This window comes from Vombatus ursinus, unplaced genomic scaffold (genome assembly GCF_900497805.2).
Source record: "Vombatus ursinus unplaced genomic scaffold, bare-nosed wombat genome assembly UNPS02014830.1, whole genome shotgun sequence".
NCBI lineage: Eukaryota > Metazoa > Chordata > Mammalia > Diprotodontia > Vombatidae > Vombatus > Vombatus ursinus.
In genome coordinates, this window is record NW_020954608.1 from 50,630,270 (window position 1) to 50,651,312 (window position 21,043).

Here is a 21,043-nt window from a genome sequence, read left to right on the forward strand (position 1 = left end):
TCTATCCACTGCGCCACGTAGCTGCCCCTGAACAATAATTTTTTGTTTTATTTATTCGCTTTTTGGTGAGGCAGTGGGGAGTTAAGTGACTTGTCCAGGGTCACATAGCTGTCAAGTGTCTGAGACCGAATTTGAGCTCAGGTCCTCTTGACTCCAAGGCTGGAGCTCTATCCACTGTACCATCTAGCTGCCCCCTGAACAATAATGTTCAGTCAATATCTTAGACAAATATTCAGTTCAATATCTTTGGTACAGTTAGTTCTTGATGGTGTTAAGTGCAGAGAGAATTGAACTTGGGATCAGGAGTCCACATTTGGAATTCTGACTCTTAAGGCCTAGCTTTGGCACTTGGTAGTCATGTGATCGAGGAAAAGTCACTTGACCTCTTTATTTTTTTTCTTATTTAGTTTTTTATTTTTCCCCAATTACATGTAAAAATAATTTTTAACATTCACTCTTAAAACTCTGCGTTCCAAATTCTCTCCCTCTCCACTTCCCCCTCATTGAGAAGGCAAGCAATTCAATATAGATTGTACATGTATAGTCATGCAAAACATTTCCATAATAGTCATGCACCTGAATGGGCTGATATTTGTTATAGTGTCCTTCATAGGATTGTGAAGAAGATACTTTTTTAAATCGCAGATACAGTCAGTGGGCTAATGGATAGAAATCAGGAGACTTGACTCTGAATCATAGCTTAAAACATAAGAATGATACTTTCCTGGCCAAGGACCAAGTCTGCTGAGAATGTAATTGCAAATACAATCAGAAGGGCTTTTAAACTGAAAGGGAAGGAGAGAGGAAACTGCTTTCCTATCTAACACTGGTAACCTGCTGTTCTCAAGGGGCTGGGGCACTATGGCTGTTCTCTCCACAGAAAGGGACCCCTCTGCTCTGGACCCATGCACGTATGGCAGGCCAAGTTGAGTGCTTGGGAAGCCTGGCCTCTAATGAAAGGCGTTAAGCTCCCATTTCTCATATTTGTCTCCACACTGGTGTTCCTTGGAAAAATTACTTAAATATCAGGTTTGACTCATGTTATAGGGTCTCCACAAAAGAGGAGTGGAAAAGTATTCAATGGACGGTTATTTCCTAGATATAATAGAGTAAACCTTTTTTACGCACCTACTATGTGCCGGGCACTTTGTTAAATGGTGGGGATACAAATGAAAAGGAAAGACAGTCCCTGCCCTCAAAGAGCTTCCAATCTACTTGGGGTGGAAGACAACCCAAAAGGAAGCTGACAGGGGGAGGGAAAGCCAGAGGGCGCCTGATGACAGTGGGCCAAGCAGAGCAGCCGGTGATAAACCTAGAGGAGCCCTCTAAAGGGAAGCGATGTAGAGGCAGAAGCAACTGAGAGTACTGATTAGGGATGAGTAGTAAAACAGAAGTAATCTTCAAGATGATTTTATCCTTGGTAGGGCTTGGGAGATGATCGTGAAATCAAAACGAAACAATAACTGGTAGAGTTTAAGTGTCAAATGCAAATTTCCACATTGACAAAGACTTAAAACATGATTCAGAAACTTGGAACTGTTATATCCTCTTACAAGTTAAGACAAACCTCATCAGAACATAAAGCAGTTTGCAGGACTGCCAAATAAGAAATTCACAGTTACCCCTTCCACATCTAGACTTTCCCCATCATGGTTTCTATATATTGCAGGTATGCATAAGAAATTGGAGTTTTTGGAGAGTTTTGCAGAAGCCACAGACAACACAATACAACCCCGGGGGGGTTGGGGGGCGGGGGCACTGGAATGTTGGGGGGGGTCCAGGTGGTAGTAACCTCAGGTACAATTGGGGGGCCTTGAATAAAAATAAGTGTTAACCTAACAACCCCAGCAGGGCACTGAGTAATTTTTTTTTAAAAGTTGTGATAGGCCTAATAAGTTGGGAAACCTCTGAGTCATGAAGGCCAGCAGATGACACAGAAAAAATTTAGAAACTCAGAAATGCATAAAATATATGTATAGCATAATATCAACATTTTATGTTTTAATACCAGAATAATTCAGACTTCTCTGGTACGAAGGGTGGCCCCAAAATTTTTACTCAGATTTTCTAGATCCAAGGGGCACCGTGCCCTTAACCACCTACGTGTGGAAGGGATTATTGTATTTTGCCTAGACTCTTAACTGCCCCCTGGCATGAAATAAATGTCTTCTAGAAAACTAGGCTGTTATCTGGTTGGTGGTCATCTTCCCCAAGAGTGCTGAAGTAGTTTCCAGGAACTATTTCCAAAGTGAAGCTGGGACAGACGGATTGAGTTCAAATATACTTCCTTGTGTTAGAATCTCTAGCTTCCCTTGTTCACTACATACATACCTTGTGCCTTTGTGTATAAGTATCTGAAGCCGTGTGTCATATTTCCGTTTCAATTATCACCTCTTTGATTTTGTTATTATAATTATCTCTTTCACATCTTAAGGGGTTAGGGGTGTGGCACCCTTGAGATCTGGAAAGTCCAATTAAAATTTTTTGGCCTTCCCTTCATACTAGAGAAGTCTGGATTATTATGGTATTAAAAGAAAATATATCGATATTATATAATACTATACGTGTATTTTATGCATTTCTGAGTTTCTAAACTTTTTCTTTATTGTCTGCTGGCATTTGTGGGTTGCCTGCAACTTCCTCAAAACTCAAAAAACTGCCATTAAATTTCTTATGCCTACTGGCAACATATTGAAATAGAGATGGGTAAAGTTGAGGTGTGGAAGGCAAAACTGTATATGGAAATGCTGTTGATTTTGTGGATTTATTTTGTGGTCTGCAACTTTGCTGAAGCTATTGATATCTTTATTAGGAATAATTTTAAGATAAAAATTTCTTTTTTTAAATAACCCTTAGGATTTTTTTATTAATTTATTTTGATTTATCAACAATCACTTCCATAAGTTTTTGAGTCATAAATTTTTGTACCCCTCCCTCCCTGCTTCCCTCCCCAAGATGGCCTGCAATCTGATATAAGCTATACATATACATTCCTATTAAACATATTTTCACATTAGTGATGTAAGAAAGAATTAAAATCAATAGGAGGAACCACAAGAAAGAGAAAACAAAACAAAACAGAAGAAAAAAAGTAGAAAATAATGTGCCTCGAGATGCATTCTTTCTTTGGATGTGGATAACATTTTCCATCATGAGACCTTTGGAGATGTCTTATATTCTTGCATTGCTGAGAAGGACTAAGTCTGTCAACGTTAGTCGTTGCATAATGTGGCTGTTATACAGTTAACAGTTCTCCTGGTTCTGCTCACTTCAAGCAGCATCAGTCCATGCAGGTTAAGATAATAATTTCGAGGAAATCATCATGTCATCACAAACTAAAGATAGTTTCATCTCTTCTTCAACTGTCTTTATGCCTTTGTCTTATTGCTATTACTAGCATTAACTGTGTTATTTGGTAACACCTTTTTACTGGGAACTTTCCTAATTTCTCTCAAAAAAATTCAACAAGTCACTTCCCTCTGGGGCTCAGTTTTTTCTGTTCCTTTCCATTCCCGCTCTGCCCCTTACCAGCTGCTTGATCTGAGGCAGGTCATTCTCTGACCTTTAGTTTCCACATCTGGATGACCTCTAAAGTCCACTCTAGCTCCAAATCTAGGATCTAATTATCCCTTACATTAATTGAATAGCTCTTCCAGAGAACATCATACCACATACCCAATACCTCTCCCTTTTTTCAGCTTCTTTTTATGGTTTGTCTACCCCCATTAGATTGTAAAGTCCTTGAGGTCAGGGACTATATTTTTCATTTTTGTATTTGTATCCCCACTGCTTAGCACAGTGGTGGGCGAATGGCAGGTGCTTAATGTTTATTGACTATAGACCACAATCTCCTAGGGTTTCCCTTCCCCCATCCTCCACATGGGTTAGACTAGATATTCCTTAAAAGGTGACAAAGCCAGCACTTAATTGGCCAAGGAATGAGGCAAAGTTTGAGTTGTGCCTCCCTTGACACAACTCCCAGACATCCTTTGGCTTTACTGAGTGACTTTCTGGTCACCTAAGGATATAAATAAAAAGGCCCACTCACAAGGCACAAATACCCATCCACTCTGGTGGATTTCCCAAGATACCACATTCTTCCTCGCTGACCATATATATTTCCCTATGGAGATGATTAGGACCATGTCAGCCAAGCTAAGTTCTATGATATCCTTGTCGTGTTAGGGATCAATATCTTTTTGTTAATTGTTCAATGACGTATGAGTATCTCATTTAATCCAAACATCACATCTGAGCTAACAGACACCAGTCCTGTCTCTAATAGCCTAGGAAAGGTAGTGAAAAGAAGCTTAGTAGATTACATGCCTATATATAATTTCCAATAACAGAAATACAGAATGTGGGGAACACTGAACATTAAATCCACAAAAAAAAAGAAATTGTTTCAAGAAACAACTGATTACCAATGTGGTAATTCATTTCTGAATCAACAGTTAGACTGTCTTGTTTTGTCACAAAGTACATAAATGCAGTTAGCACAGTGGATAGAACGCCAGGTCTGGAGTCACGAAGACCCATCTTCTTAAGTTCAAATCCAGCCTCAGACACTTACTAGCTGTGTGACCCTGGGCATGTCACTTAAGCCTGCTTGTTTCAGTTTCCTCATCTATAAAATGAGCTGGAGAAGGAAATAGGAAACTCCAGTATATTTGCTAAGAAAGCACCAAATGGAATGATGAAGAGTCAGATACAACTGAACAACAAAAATATAAATGTAATTTGTTTATTTTTTTGTTCTCCTTTTTCCACTTCCCAACCCTGTTTGTGACCTTTAGTTGTAAATAAACCTCCTTTTGTTAACTATTTGGCAGGTAGCTAGGTGATACAGAGGGAACAGTGGGTAGAGTGCTGGGCCTTGAGTCAGGACTAGCCACCATTTCAGTGTTAGAAGAGTAGGCACATCTACAAAGGACTTTTCCCCTTAATCCCATTTTTTTTGCAAGGCTGATTTATAGAGGAAAGTTTGAACCCTTGAGGCCAACATGATTGCTCCTTGAACACAATAAACTGCCCTTTCCAAGGCCAGACCAATAGCCCATGATCTAGATAACAGACCTTCTTTCTTTGACACTCTTTACATTCTGGTTAATCAAGATTGTGGGGAAAACTTACTTGGATGATAAAGGAATAGTCATTCAATCCTTTCAATCGACCACTCTAATCCATAGAATACTTTGGTTTTTGTTATGTTTGTATTATCAGTGAAACTTTTGCTAACTCATACCCAAACTTTGAACAATGGTCATTTTCCTACAGCATTTGCATTCTCCAGACTACCCTATTTCTGTTGATGGCACCATTATCCTTCCAGCAACTCAGTCTGACAATCATGGAATCCTCCTTCACTTTTCCTTGTTCAACCCCCATATCCAATTATTTGCTAAGTCTTACAAATCTTGCCTCTACAGCATTTCTCTCCTCCCATTCTCTCCACCAACATAACCTATTCTAGGTCAGGCCCTCATCACCTCTTGGTCTGAGTTATTAAGATAGCTTTTTAATTGATCTCTCCAACTCTAGTCTCTCCCCTTTCCAATGCATCCCCCAAATAACTACCTAATTACAAACCTAAACACAGATGTGATGTTGTTACCACGTGAAAGAAATTATTTTTCCTTATATTAATTTATTAATTACATTAATAATCAATTATTAAATTAGGATTAAGGTTTTTCTCTTTAGTTCCCTATTCAGGGACCAGCCCCTGTAGATCAGTCAGCTGGTCTTTGAAGGACAAGGTTGATAAGATTGCTCAATTCCTCCAGGGAACATCCTCCCACCACAAGGTCTGTGATCTTGGAACCGGACCCTGTCCAACTAAGAGATCTTCTATTTAGAGTGTAAACAGAATCTAATCTAGGTAAATTCCAGCCTCAAAGCATTAAGCCCATGCCATTGCAACCTTCTTTTGGAGTTTAGGGTAAACCAGTTCATGAAGGAGAAAACCATAGATTCCTTTGTCCAGATTGCTGGAGGTGACAGAATCTCATGATCAAGCATCAGCAGAAAGAGCTGAAGACTTTTACCCTACCTCGTAAAATTTGCCGACTTCCTAATTAATTGTTCACCAATCAGGGTTCATTTTCACCTGTTAGGGGAACCTCCTTTTCTAAAAATATTTAAGGCATTCAGTGTCTTCATTAGGTGTCTTTGATTACCAAGAGAAACCACTGACCATCAATTTGATTATCAGCTAGCCTAATTAATAAATTGATTATTAATTACCCAGAAACTGTTTAGTTTTTCATTCATCTCACACCCGACTAAAAAATCTTTAATTGATCCTAATGGCCATTAAGATAAAATACAAACTTCTCATGTTGGCCACAGTATGGCACCCTCCTCCCTTTCTAGTACGATTTCATGTTATTACCCCTCATGCATTCTGTTATAATCAAACTAACCCCGTCATCTATTCCCCATACATGACACTCCACATGTCTCCCACTTTTGTACAAGTGGGTTCTCATGTATGAAGTACATTCCTTTGTCACCTCAGACCCAGATGATCTGTAGCTTCCTTCAAAGTGTAGCTCAGGAGACTTTCTCCATCACTCTACCTCCTTTACATTGCCTTACTCCTAAAATTATTTTGTATTCCTCTGTATAGAATTCATTTTTCAAGAGGATGATACAGTGGCTAAACAGCTGACCTTAAAGTCAAGAATCCTTAGGTTCAAGCCTTGCTTTTGAAATATACTGATTTTGTGATCTAGGGCAAGTCACTTAAACTTTCAGTACTCCTAGACAATTCTCTAAGGCTTTATGTTACAGAGAAGGTGATGATCTATATTGACAAAGAAAGTCACTCTCTGGGAGCTTCCTATAAGAGAAAAATCACAGGGCCAGTGAAAAAACAAAAAAAATTTCCATTAAATTAGTTGTGTACATGTTGTATCAAACTCACCCCTTACCTCCCCTACCCTCAACAAAATGTATGTTCCTTAAGAGGAGGTATGATTTTGATTTTCATCTTTGTATCTGTAGTGTCTGGTGGAGTGTCTTGCACACTGTAGGTACTCAACAAATGTTTATTGAATTATATTTTTCAAAGAAAGAATACTGTGATTCTACTTTTGAGCAGAAGCTGGTCAGAAACATTCTATTCATGAAAATTATTCTAATCTAAACATTTCTTCTGCCTAGAGAAATGTCCAAACTGACAGTCCCCTCATGCCCTCAGACATCTAATACAAGTTATTTTTGTGTGTGTGAATAGTATTTTATTTTTTCAACATTCATTTTTTATAAGATTTTGAGTTCCAAATTTTTCTTCCTCCCTCCCCTCCCCCTCCCCAAGACAGCAAACAATCCAATATAGGTTATCCATGTGCAATCATGTTAAATATATTTAATATGTTCAAATGTATTTAACATGTGAAAGAAGAAGCAGAACAAAAGAAAAAACACACACACAAAAGAAAACAAACAAACAAAGTGAAAATAGTATGCTTCAAACTGCATTCAGACTCCATTAGCTCATCATGGGTCTTTTGGAATTGTCTTGGACCATTGTATTGCTGAGAAGGGCCAAGTCTATCAAAGTTGGTCATCTCACAATGTTGCTGTTACAATGTTTGTGTATAGTGTTCTCCTGGTTCTGCTTCACTCAGTATTGGTTCACATAAGTCTTTCCGGGTTTTTCTTAAATCTGCCTGCTCACCATTTCTTATAGCACAGTAGTATTCCATTACATTCACATACCATAACTTGTTTACTGATTTCCCAATTGATTGGCAACTCCTCAATTTTCAATTCTTTCCCACTACAAAAAGAACTGCTATAAATATTTTTGTAACATCTGGGTCCTTTTCCCTTTTTTATGATTTCTTTGGAATACAAACCTAGTAATAGTATTGCTGGATCAAGGGGTATGCCAGTTTGATTGCCTTTTGGGCATAGTTCCAAACTGCTCTCCAGAATGGTTGGATCAGTTCACAACTCTACTAACAATGCATTAGTGTCCCAATTTCCCCCATCATCTCCAACATTTATCATCTTTTCTTTTCTGTCATATTAGCAATCTGATAGGTATGAAGTAGCACCTCAGAGTTGGTTTAATTTGCATTTCTCAAATCAATAGTGACTTAGAGCATTTGTCATATGATTATAAATAGCTTTGATTTCTTCATCTGAAAACTGCTTGTTCATATCCTTTGACCATTTATCAATTGGGGGATGACTTGGATTTTTATAAATTTGACTCAGTTTTCCATATATTTGAGAAATGAGGCCTTTATCAAAGACACTTGCTGTAAAAATTGTTTCCTACCTTTCTGCCTTCTTTCTAATCTTGCTTGCATTGTTTTTGTTTGTGCAAAAACTTTTTAATTTAATGTAATCAAAATTTTCCATTCTGTATTTCCTAATGTTCTCTATCTCTTGTTTGGTCAGAAATTCTTCTCTCCATAGATCTGACAGGTAAACTACTCTTTGTTCTCCTAATCTGCTTATGGTATCACCGTTTATGTCTAAATCATATACCCATTTTGACCTTGTCTTGGTTACAAATTATTTTTAAAATGTTTAAATACCTCCTCCTCCCAGAGAGTCATTTTATATTAAAAAAAAATATTTCTTTAAAGACAAAAAAAAGATAAAAAGAAGAGAAAAAAATCAATACAACTGATCAGTTCATTGAAAAAGTCAGAAAACATGGGCAATGATGTAATACCTATGGACCTCCCACCTCTAGGAAAAAATGACTTTTTCTCTTGTGTCTCTTCATTGGGGTCATGTTTGATCCTTGTAATGCTTCAGAATTTGCTTTGAATTTTTTTCTTTTCTTTTTTTATTAATTTATTTTGATTTATCAATAATCACTTCCATATGCTTTTGAGTTTATAATTTTTCTCCCCCTTCCTCCCCATCACCCTCCCCAAGACGGCACATAATCTGATATAGGCTATACATTTACATTCATAGTAAACATATTTTCACATTAGTGACGTTATAAATAGAAATTAAAACCAATAAGAGGAACCATCAGAAAGAGGAAACGAAACTCAACAGAAGAGAAAAAAACTAACAATTTGACTTCCATAGTTCTTTCTTTGGGTGTGGATAGCATTTTCTATCACAAGGCCTCTGGAGATGACGTAGATCCTTCTATTGCCAGGAAGGGTTAAGTTTATCAATATTAGTCATCACACAACGTGGCTGTTATTCTGTACAATGTTCTCCAGGTAGTGCTCATTTCACTCAGCATCAGACCATACAAGTCTTTCCAGGTTTTTTTGAAGTCAGCCTGTTCATCATTTTTTATAGCACAATAGTATTCCATTGCATTCATATACCACAATTTGTTCAGCCATTCCCCAATTGATGGGCATCCTCTCAATTTCCAATTCTTTGCCGCCACAAAAATTTTTGTACTTGTGGTTCCTTTTCCCATTTGTATGATCTCTTTGGGATATAGCCCTAGAAGTGCTATTGCTGGGTCAAAGGGTATGCACAATTTTATAGCCCTTTGGGCATAGTTCCAAATTGCTCTCCAAAATGGTTGGATCATTTCACAACTCCACCAACAATGCATTAGTGTTCCAATTTTCCCACATCTTCTCCAACATTTATCATTTTCTTGTTTTGTCATCTTGGCCAATCTGATAGGTATGATGTGGTACCTCAGAGTTGTTTTGATTTGCATTTCTCTAATCAACAGTGATTTAGAGCATTTTTTCATATAACTATAGATGGCTTTAATTTCTTCATCTGAAAACTGCCTGTTCATATCCTTTGACCATTTCTCAGTTGGGGAATGACTTGTATTCTTATAAATTTGACTTAGTTTTTTATATATTTTAGAAATGAGGCCCTTATCAGAAACACCAGTTGTAAAAATTCTTTCCCAGTTTTCTGCCTCCCTCCTAATCTTGGTTGCATTGGCTTTGTTTGTGCAAAAACCTTTCAATTTAATATAATCAAAATTATCTATTTTGCACTTCATAATGTTCTCTATCTCCTCTTTGGTCATGAATTCTTCTGTTCTTATCAGCCTTTATATCTAAATCATGAACTCATTTTCATTTTATTTTGGTATATGGTGTGAGATTTTGGTCTATGCCTAGTTTCTGCCATATTCTTTTCCAGTTTTCCCAGCAGTTTTTGTCAATTAGTGAGTTCTTATCCTAGAAGCTAGGGTCTTTGGGTTTATCAAATAGTAGATTACTATAGTCATTGACTATTGTGTCTTGCATACCTAACTTATTCCACTGATCCACCACTCTATTTCTTAGCCAGTACCAAGTAGTTTTGATGATTGCGACTTTGTAATACAGTTTAAGATCTAGAACAGCAAGGCCACCTTCCCCTCCATTTCTTCTCACTAGTTCCCTTGATATTCTGGACCTTTTGTTATTCCACATGAATCTTGTTATTATTTTTTCTAGCTCTATAAAATAATTTTTTGGTCATTTGGGGTTTTCTTGGCAAAGATACTGGAATGGTTTTTTGTTTCCTTCTCCACAAAGCTTAGTCTTTAAGGAGATTCCAAAGTACATGGGACTATTCCCTAGTGAAAGTCAGTCCCTCACCCTTGGGCTCTGAGTCCTGGAGTGGGAGGGTGGGAAGGGGTCAACCTTTCCCTTCTTTCTCTAAGGTCCCCTACTCTTTGTTCTAGACTCGCTACTCACAGAATAGGTTTAAATTCATCTATAAAATTCTTCTGAATCCTTACAACAACATAGGGCAACACAAATTTTCTCCAGGGATCCCTGAAACACATAGGGAATCCAGCTAGAGATCCAGACAAAATTTTCAACATGGGTCACACCAAAACTTTCATTAGGGTCCCTGTACCATAGGTGATTTCCTTTAAAATAAAGGTAAAATTCCTTTACATCCCTATACCAAAAGGCACCAAGAATGTCCTCCCAATATTCCCTGCCATTGCAAGGACAATCCTATTGATATTCTAAACTTAACAGTAATAGGACAAGTAAACTCTTTTAGTTTACTAAATCAAAGATGAAATCATTAACAAGAGAAGCACTGGCCACAGATACCTAGAAGAAAGAATGAAGTGCTGTAGCCAGCTATGCTGTAACAGGCCACTGTTATTCAGTCCTTTTTCAGTCATGTCCCACTCTTCCTCTTCCTGATCTCATCTGAGGTTTTCTTGGCAAAGATACTGGGAGTGGTTTGCCATTTTCTTCTCCAGCTCATTTTACAGATGAGGAAGCTGTGGCAAATAGGGTGAAGTGACTTTCATAGGGTCACACAGCTAGTAAGTGTCTGAGGCCAGATTTGAACTCAGGAAGATGAGTCTTCCTGATGCCAGGCCCAGGGCTCTATCCACTGCACCATCTAGCTGCCATAGAAATAGCCTACACGTTGAAAAAAAAAAAAGAAAGAAAAAGAAAAAGAAAAAAAAAGAATGACTGAAAAAAAGAAAAAGAAAAAAAGAATGACTGAAAAAAAGAAAAAGAAAAAAAGAATGACTTTTAAAAAAGAAAAAAAAGAATGACTTTTAAAAAAGAAAAAAAAGAATGACTTTGAAAAAAAGAAAAAACTGAAAAAAAAAGAATGACTTTGAAAAAAAAAAAGAAAAAGAAATAGCCTACAGGAAAGACATTTCTTTAGGGTCTAGGTGAGGACATCCAAGGCAAATCCTTTCTTTTTCTTTTCTTTTTTTTCCCCCCATTGAAAGAGAAAGAATTCAGTGTTGTTTTGTCCTCTCTGAAACTCCCATGTACATTGGGCTCTTCTATCAAAGAACATGAGTAAAAGTTCCTCCTTATACTTTATCAAACAAGTAAGTATGTACTTGTTACAGAGCAGGCAGCAAATGTCTCTTCCGGTTTTTTTTGGGTTCTCAATAGATTGCACTTTTAGTACCAGTATAAATAATGGTCAAGTGAAGAAACATGGGCAAACTGCTGGAGAGGTCTCCTAGATTAAGCAGTGTAACATTGCATAAAGTACATCTGAATTTTAAAACTGGAAAGCTGTCAAGTGCATCTGTACTTCCGAAACAAAGAGTAAATGTATCCCAGTGAATAGAATGCTATTTTTTTTTTTTTTTGGTGAGGCAATTGGGGTTAATTGACTTGCCCAGAGTCACACAGTTAAATGAGTGTTATATATCTGAGATCAGATTTGTACTCAGGTCCTCCTGACTCCAGGGCCGGTGCTCTATACACTGCACCACCTGGCTGTCCCTAAGAGGATAGAGCACTAATTTTTTTTTTAAAGTTTCCCAGAGGATATCTTATTGAAATTCTCTCTTCCAAGGTGGATTGTGCACTCAACACTGCTCTCCTAACCTCTGAAGCACTGGCCTTTGCCCCATGTAAAGCCTTCTGGTCACTTTTCAGGTAAGGGGTTGTATATAATTGGGATCATCATCCAGTGTATTAAAAATTGCCTTCAAAATATGTTCAGAATTCTTGCTCCCGAGTGGGAAATATATCTTCCAAGAAAAAAATACGTGGCCAAATACAATTCCCAAGAGGTCCAAAATGATCACATTGCCCAGTAATAGGGAAAAGCCCATGAGTACCCAAGGCAGAAAAAAGGCCTGGAAGTTGAAAATGCCAAAAATGTTTACTTGAACATACGGATTTCTTTGGCTCCATATGTAGACAAATAAAGGCCTGATCCAAGAAAACTAAGCTAACAAACAAACCAAAAGGAGTCTACCAAGAGTCCCCTCTAAAAGAAACAGAAACAAAATGTCTACTGTCCAGCCTTGGAAAGGGCCTTCTTTGAGTATTCGGCAGTAATGATACAAAAAACAATATTAAATAAAAAACTGGTCCAAAGACTTAAGAACTTGGTGATTAATCTTAAATGCCTGGAAATACTGGAAGATCAGCTCAGAGTTGAAGCAGAATTAGAATGGCATGATCAGCTCCAGTTGCTGAAGGAGAAGAGACAGATGGTCAGGAGGGTTCCCCCCTCAGCCAGGCCCCAGCCCCTGCCCCAAGCCCACCAGCTGAGCAAATCCTTTCTTCTCCTGGCAGTACAAAGTAAAAAGCTTTGCCATAATCAGTTAGTCCTAAAGCTGTGGTTCTAGCCAATATCTGATTAATGATAGTAAAAGTCACTCCACTCTCCCAGAAGTAAGGTAGAGCCTATGGGGATGGGGGTAGGGGTGATGGTGCATAGAATTAGTTCTTGCAGGGCCTTAATAATTGAGTGTCTCCAGTACTTCTGGCACATCACCCCCAAAGCAAGGCTAACTACATTGCCCTCTTAGAATTCTAAGGTGCCTATGAGGCACCTTATGAGTATGTCTCTTCCCTAATGATATCGGCTTGAGTTCCCACTGATTTCCTACCATTATTATTCCCATTCCTACCATATTATTACTATTCCCACCATTATTAGATGCCCCTGACTAGTACCCTAGTTCTATTTAACTACTTCAAAGACATATAAAAACAAAAGTGCACACATTTGTGTGTATTTGGGATGTCCCAATTCCATCTCTCAGAATAGTGGGCTTAGACTCAGTTCAGTTTCTTTTTATACCCACATACACACACACGCACACACACACACACACACACACACTTTTCCCCTTAAATACCTGTTAAAACACTTTTTTAAAGTTTTGAGTTCCAAATTCTATCCCTCCCTCCCTCCTTCCCCTTTCCCCTCCCTGAGTAAGCAATCAGATATGTGCAGTCACATAAAACATTTCCATATTACTCATTTTGTACAAGAAGACTCAAATAAAAGAAAAAGAATGAAAGAAAGTGAAAAATAGTGTGCTTCAGTCTGTATTCAAACAATATCAGTTCTTTTTCTGGATAGTATGCTTCATCATTACTCCTTTGGGATTGTCTTGGATCATTGTATTGCTGAGAATAACTAAGTTATTCACAATTCATTGAACAATATTGCTGTTACTATGTACAACTTTCTCCTGGTTCTGTTCATTTCACTTTGCATCAGTTCATGTAAGTCTTTCCAGGTTTTTCTGAAATCATCCTACTTGCCGTTTCTTATAGCACAATAATATTTCATTACAATCATATACCACATCTTGTTTAGCCATTCCCCAAATGATGGGCATCCCTTCAATTTCCAATTCTTAGCCACCACAGAAAAATCAGTTCAGTTTCTATATGGCATTCGTCCCATCAAGTTCAGCCCATATGTGGCATTGCTGTGAGATGAGTCCTTGTCTCATTTACAACTAAGCTGGATCTTGAAGGCCATTTCCAAAGGTCACTATTCCTTAAGTCATTGTTGCTAAGCTAGTTGCCAAAACTGGATGCTGGGACACACGGCTGCCCAAAGATTCACTCTCTTTCCTGACTTTTTGGAACTCACAAGATCAGTCTCCAACTCCTTCACCTAAAACAGAAAAAGAACAAAGGCAAAGGACCAAGGCAGTGTCATAGAGTCACATAACAGCCACAACAGGGAGGACCCAAAGCCTCCTCTCCTGACAGCATTGTCTCTCATGGATGCTGTAAGCAAAGAGTCAAACCAAGAGAAAACGATGGAGAAGATGAAGAGAAGTGTTCACTCTAGGATATGTCATGATCTCAGATGGGCAAAGCTGGAGTTTTTTGGCTTTCTGAGTTTTAAGGGTTCTGTGATCCTCAGAGGCAAGGGTAGGAAGTGGATGTAAAGAATCTTATAATCTTCCAGTGAAGGGGAGACCTGGAGAATTATAGCTGAATTATAGCAGAATCATGTTGAAACACAGTACCATCAAGATCTTCCTGGAGTACCCATGAAAACAGCGAAGAGGAACCCATATTTGTGACAACCTCATCCAAGTAGTCATTGTTAGGTGAAAGCAAGTATTTACCATTTAGGTGTTTGGGGATGAAAAATAAAGCTGGGCATAAATCCACTATCATAAAATAATATAAATTTGGGAGGAATGCAAGATAATGTGCTTGCTGGGTTTTGAACAATTGGGAAGACAAGCAAAACCACAGAATTTACAGCCCTTGGGTCTTGGATGAACTTATACGTATCCTAAATTTCTTTAACAGGTAGTGTAGTTGCAAGGAGTAGTGGTTGTAATAGTAATACCTCCTTTTTGGGGGGAGGGGTTAGGCAATGACGTTAAGTGACTTGCCCAGGGTCACACAGCTAGTAAGTGTTATGTGTCTGAGGGCAGATTTGAACTCAGGTCCTCCTGAATACAGGGCTGGTGCTCTATCCTCTGAGCCACCTAGCTGTCCCTATAATACTTCATTTTGAAAAGGCATAAATAACCAGCTTAATGCCTTCCTTTGCCTCTGGGCATAGTAGGAACAGACTTGGGGCAAGAGTTTTGCAGGATTCAACTAAATCCTAATTGGTTCTGCCATTAAAATGTGAGCTAGTACGAGGGGACCACAGGCAGGGTAAGAATTTGTCAAAAAATTGACTCCTTTGGGTAAAGGTAAGGAAACAAGAATTTATTAAATGTCTAGTGTGTGCCAGGCCCTGTGCTAAGCATTTTACACATATCATCTCATTTGATCCTCAAAAACACCCTAGGAGTGCTATTATTGTCCTCATTTTACAGTTGAGGAAGCTGAGGCAGATAGAGGTTAAATGACTTACCCAGGACCACACAGTTAGGAAGTATCTAAGACTAGATTTTGAATTCAAGTCTTCAGATAGGTGGTGCAGTGGATAGAGTTCCTGGCTTGGAATTAGGAAGACTCATCTTCCTGAGTTTGAATCTGACCTCAGACACTTAAGTCACTTAACCCTGTTTGCTTCAGTTTTGTCATCTGTAAAATGAGCTAGAAAAGGAAATGGCAAACCACTTTAGTATCTCTGCTAAGAAAACTCCAAATAGGGTTACAAAGAGTTAGGTACAACTGAAAAAAATGACTAAACAACTTCCGGACCCCAGTCCCAGTGCTCTAGCCACTGAGCCACCTAGTTGCCTATAGAGTAGATCCCACAAATCCAAACTTGCTGGAAGTAGAGATGGTTACTTTGAAAGAGTCACCAAAACAAAACATTTTTTTTCTGCTGAAGCAAATAGTAAAACTGGAGTACAATATACAGTACAGCCCAGCTTGTAGAAAAGCAGGAAGCTTCTCTGCCACCAGAAAAAAGCTTTCTGCACTGAAAGACGGAGTAATGACGGAACATGCTACCTACTTTCTGACAGAGAGCTGATGGACTTAAGATGCAGAATGTAATATGCCTTTTCTGACATAACCAATATGAGAATTTGTTTTGCTTGACTATGCATATTTGATGCAAATGTTTCACTTTTTTTTCTCAGTGGGGTAGGGAGCTGAGGGGAGAGTGAATATAACTGTAGGGTTACCAAAATGTTAAAAAGAGAAAAGAAAGAAAATTATATTATTCAAATTTTTTTTTTTACAAGACTTTTACAGGTGAAGTTTCTCCTTCTCTTTTTCAGATTTAGGCCTCCACCTGACTACCCAGCGACTTCCAAACCATGCCATGAATCACCACCCTGCTTTCTGGCCTCAATTTGTGTGTCACCTTTCCCTCCTTGCAGGGGACTATCTTATTTGCTTGTATTTCTATAACCAAATCAATAATTAAAGGAAGGGATAAAGAATGAAATTACAGCTTTTCAGGAATTCAAAAGAAAAACAAAAATTGGAAGAAAACAATTTTTTAAAAAATGTATTCTCTGATTTTACATATCCCCCCAAAATGAGTATTTTCCACAAACACAGGAGAAAAGAAAAATATGATTGTATAATAAAAACTATAAATGTCCATCTCATACAGCTTGCTTTTCAAAAGTAGGTAATAAGTTATTAAGTTACTTTCGAAACTGCCCTGCTTAAGTTTTCAGAAGAAGAAATCAAAGCTATCAATAGTCACATGAAAAAATACTTGAAATCAGGCCTTCTAGGTGGCGCAATGGATAGAGCACCAGCCCTGAAGTCAGGAGGACCTGAGTTCAAATCTGGCCTCAGACCAAACACTTGACACTTACTAGTTGCGTGACCCCGGGCAAATCACTTAACCCCAATTGCCAAAAATAAAAATAAAAAAAATTACTCCAAATCACTACCGATTAAAGAAATGCAAATTAAAATAACTCTGAGGTATCACACCTATCAGAATGGCCTATATGACAAAAATAGGAAAATGACAAATGCTGATGGGGGTGTGGAAAAATTGGGACACTAATGCACTGTTGGTGGAGTTATGAACTGACCCAACCAAGCTGGAGAACAATTTGGTGCCCAAAGGGATATAAATCTATGCATACCCTGTGGCCCAGCAATATCACCGTATTACCCTAGGTTATATCACCTATTACCAAATGAGATCCTATTTGTAAAGTGCTTAGCACAGTGCCTGGAGCATAGTAGGTACCATACAAGTTCTTATTCCTGTCTCCTTCCCCCTTTCATTCTCTACTCCTTACTTTCACCCCTCACATTCAATTTGTTGCCAACTCCTGTGGATTCTACCTTCATAATACCTCAAGCATATACCCCCTTTTCTCTGACAATGCCATCTCCCTGATACAGGCCTTCATCATCTTACATCTGGATTATTTTTTTGTTTTGTTTTGTTGGCAATGGGGTTAAGTGACTTGCCCAGGATCACACAGCTAGTAAATGTCAACTGTCTGAGGCCAGATTTGAACTCAGTCCTCCTGAGGGCTGGTGCTCTATCCCCTGTACCACCTAACTGCCCCTCCTTTTTTGGGGGGGGGCAAGGCAATTGGGATTAAGTGACTTGCCCCAGGGTCACACAGCTGGTGAGTATTATGTGTCTGAGGTCAGATTTGAACTCAGGTCCTCCTGACTCCAGGGCCATTGCTCTATTCGCTGCACCACCTAGCTGCCCTTTATATCTGGAATATTACAGTAGCCTTCTGCTTGGTCTCCCTCCCTTGTCTCTCCCTACTCCAGTCCATCCTCCATTCCACTGTCAAATTGATCTTCCTACAGTCGTGGTCTGACCACATCATCCCCCGATTCAATAAACTTCAGTGGCTTTCTATTACTCCTAGAATCAAATATAGAAATTCTCTTTTTTTGGAAAGGCTTTTAAAGCCCTTCATAACCTGACCCCTCCTACCTTCCCAGTCTCCTTATTCCTTCCTACACTTCACACACTCCACAAACCAGTGACCCTGGCCTCCATGCTATTCCACCTCCCAACTCAATGTACTTTCTCCTGCTGTCCTCTGTGCCCCAAATTTCTCCTTCCTCGTTTCTGCCTCCTCTCTTCCCTAGCTCTTTCAAGTCCCAGATAAAATCTTACCTTCTACAGGAAGCCTTTCCTAATTTACATTAATACTTCTCCATGTGATTATCTTCACTTTATCCCATATATATATATATATATTTTTTTTAGGCAATTGGGGTTAAGTGACTTGCTCAGGGTCACACAGCTAGTGAGTATCATGTGATTTGAACTCAGGTCCTCCTGACTCCAGGGCCATTGCTCTATCCACTGTGCCACTTAGCTGCCCCACGTATATATAATCTTGTTTGTACATAGTTGTTTGCATGTTGTCTCTCTTATTTCACCGAGTTCTTTGGGAGCGGGGATTGTTTTTTCCCTTTCTTTTGATCCTCAATCCCTAGCATACATTAGGTGTTTAAAAAATCTTGTTTAATATAGACAAACGTAGAGGAGGGGGGTAGATGGGAGTGACTGACACCTGAACCTCACTGTAATCTGAACTGGTCAAATGAAGAGAGAACACATACCCAGAGAGCTGAGAACAAAAATGCGTTTCATTCAAGAGGAAAATAGGAGGGAAACAGGAGAAGTCGGGAGAGGCGGAAGGAAGAAAGATTAAAAGAGGTGTTAGTCCTAAGCAAAACAAACTCTAAAGATATACAAAAATATTTCAAACTTCTTTTGAGATGGCAAAGAATGGGAGTATGAAAGGGTATCCATATATTGAGGAATGGATGAACAAGTTAGGGTATATAAATATGATAGAATACTGAAAAGAGCTGAATTCTTATCAGAGTAATGACAAATCAGGATTCCAGAGGACTAATGGGGGCAGCTAGGTGGCACAGTAGAAAGATCAGTGGCCCTGAAGTCAGGAAGACCTGAGTTCAAATCCGTCCTCAGACCAAACACATGACACTTACTAGCTATGTGACCCTGGGCAAGTCACTTAACCCCAACTGTGTCACTAAAAAAAAAAATTACCAGAGGACTAATGATGAGACATGCCACTGTATTCACGTCCTAATAGAAGTGAAGGACTCAGAATGTAAAATGAGAAAAATATTTTTGGACACGGCCAATGTCGAAATCTCTTTAGATTGACTATACATGTTTGTAATAGAGTTTGTTTCTCTTGTGTTCTCAATTGGCAGGGTAGGGGAAAGGATAAGAAGGCAGACTTTGGCAGATTAAAACAAATTATATATATATATTTAAAAATTTGAAAATCCAAGCCCCTAGCTCTACAAAGCACGTGGTAAAGTTACTTTCCAAGGGTTACTCCAATAGGAAGTGGTAGAGCTGGACTCAAATTCAGTTCCCAGAAAACCTATAACCGAGTAGAAAGGGAGAGAAAAATAGGACATTGACTAGGGGAGGACCAGGAGGGAATCCTGTGGTAGTGCTGGAGGGTGGGGGAGAAATGAAGAGGGCAGGGGCTCCTGGCTCTTGAAGCCAGCACTGTCTTTGTCAGCTGCCTCTGCTGCTGATCTCAGATCAATCTGAGAACTCTAGCAGTGAGGAGGTCCTCCGGCCACGCAGTGCATGTGGTGGGCAAGGGATGGAGGGCACAGCAGAAAGGCATCTTGAAGGCTAGACTATGTAGCAGTTGGTGGGTGGGGGTCATGATGCTGTTAGTCCCCCTAAAGAGGAATAGCCCCAGGGAATCTGTCATGCTGGGCGCTACCCTTGTACTGGGGAGTTGGTTATGTTCTGGGAAGACTCGTACCTCAGGTGTGGGGGCTGCTTTCCATCTTATCCACCTAACTCTCACCTGTGGCCCATAGAAGCTGTAGCATGCACAGTGGTCACACCCCAATACACCATTTCCGCAGACCGGCTCAACCAGGCTGAGGAGAACCGAGACGTCTCAGACCTGTCGGTGAGTTAGGGGGGTATCCACCCCAAGCACGTGAAGACGTCCCCCAGGGGCAGATGAGAACAGTTTGTTCCAATGGTCACGAAGGTGGCTGAAGCAGGTGATGTGGTATGCTGAGAGCTTGGTTAGACACCAAAGACGCCAAGGTTATCCACTGCATCTCAAGCCATCACCAGTTGTCTTGACTCTGTCCTGCCCCTAGACTGTGGAAGAGAGAGTGAGGCCGATAATTTTGTGCAACTCTGCCTCACTTAAATCCAATTTACGCATGAATCAAAAGACATCACCCATACCACTTTATCCCTTTTTACCTACCTCGAAATGTGGATCCACTAGCAGCTGTAGTCACAACCCTGCACAGAGGCAGCCCAGGTCATAGGGTCATCTTCTCACTGGAAGCAGCAGTGGAATTTGGCAGCCTCGTGGGTATCTGAGCAGCCCTTTAAGGACTGTGCTGCTCACCTCTTGGTGTGAGGAAGGGGCTAGAAAAAGGGGCCCTAAAAATTGTCTGCTTACCCAACCTTGGCCTGATTACCGCAGCAGGCAGAGATCCCACCCTGCTGTCAAAACAAAAAAATGTACAAAAACTTCTACAAAGATGATTCCACTCACCATCAGTACATGGAGTGTGTGCACACTTATAGACAACACAAAATCCAGTAGACTTGAAAGATGCACAGCTCTTGTGGCAAGAGATCTCAGCAGGTATCGCATCCAAATAGCAGCCCTGAGAGAAACAAGGCTGGCCAATGAAGACCAGCTCACTGAAGTTGGAGCTGGATACACGTTTTTCTGGAGTGGCCGCAGTGAAGGGGAGTGCCATGAAGCTGGTGTAGGTTTTTCAATCGACTCTAATCTAGTCAACAAGCTTATATGCCTCCCCAAAGGAGTGAATGACACGACAAGGCAATTGCCACTTGCAGGAAAATGTCATGCCACCATCATTAGTGCCTATGCTCCCACCATGATGAGCCCTGACGAGGTCAAAGAAAAATTTTATGAAGACCTGGAGACCCATATCATCAATGTGCCAAAAGAGGACAA

General features: G+C 39.5%; 1 pseudogene; it reads right to left on the reverse strand.

Moving 5' to 3' along the window:
• Positions 1 to 12,279: 12,279 nt before the first annotated feature.
• LOC114025241 lies at positions 12,280 to 20,822 on the reverse strand (annotated as a pseudogene).
• Positions 20,823 to 21,043: the final 221 nt, after the last annotated feature.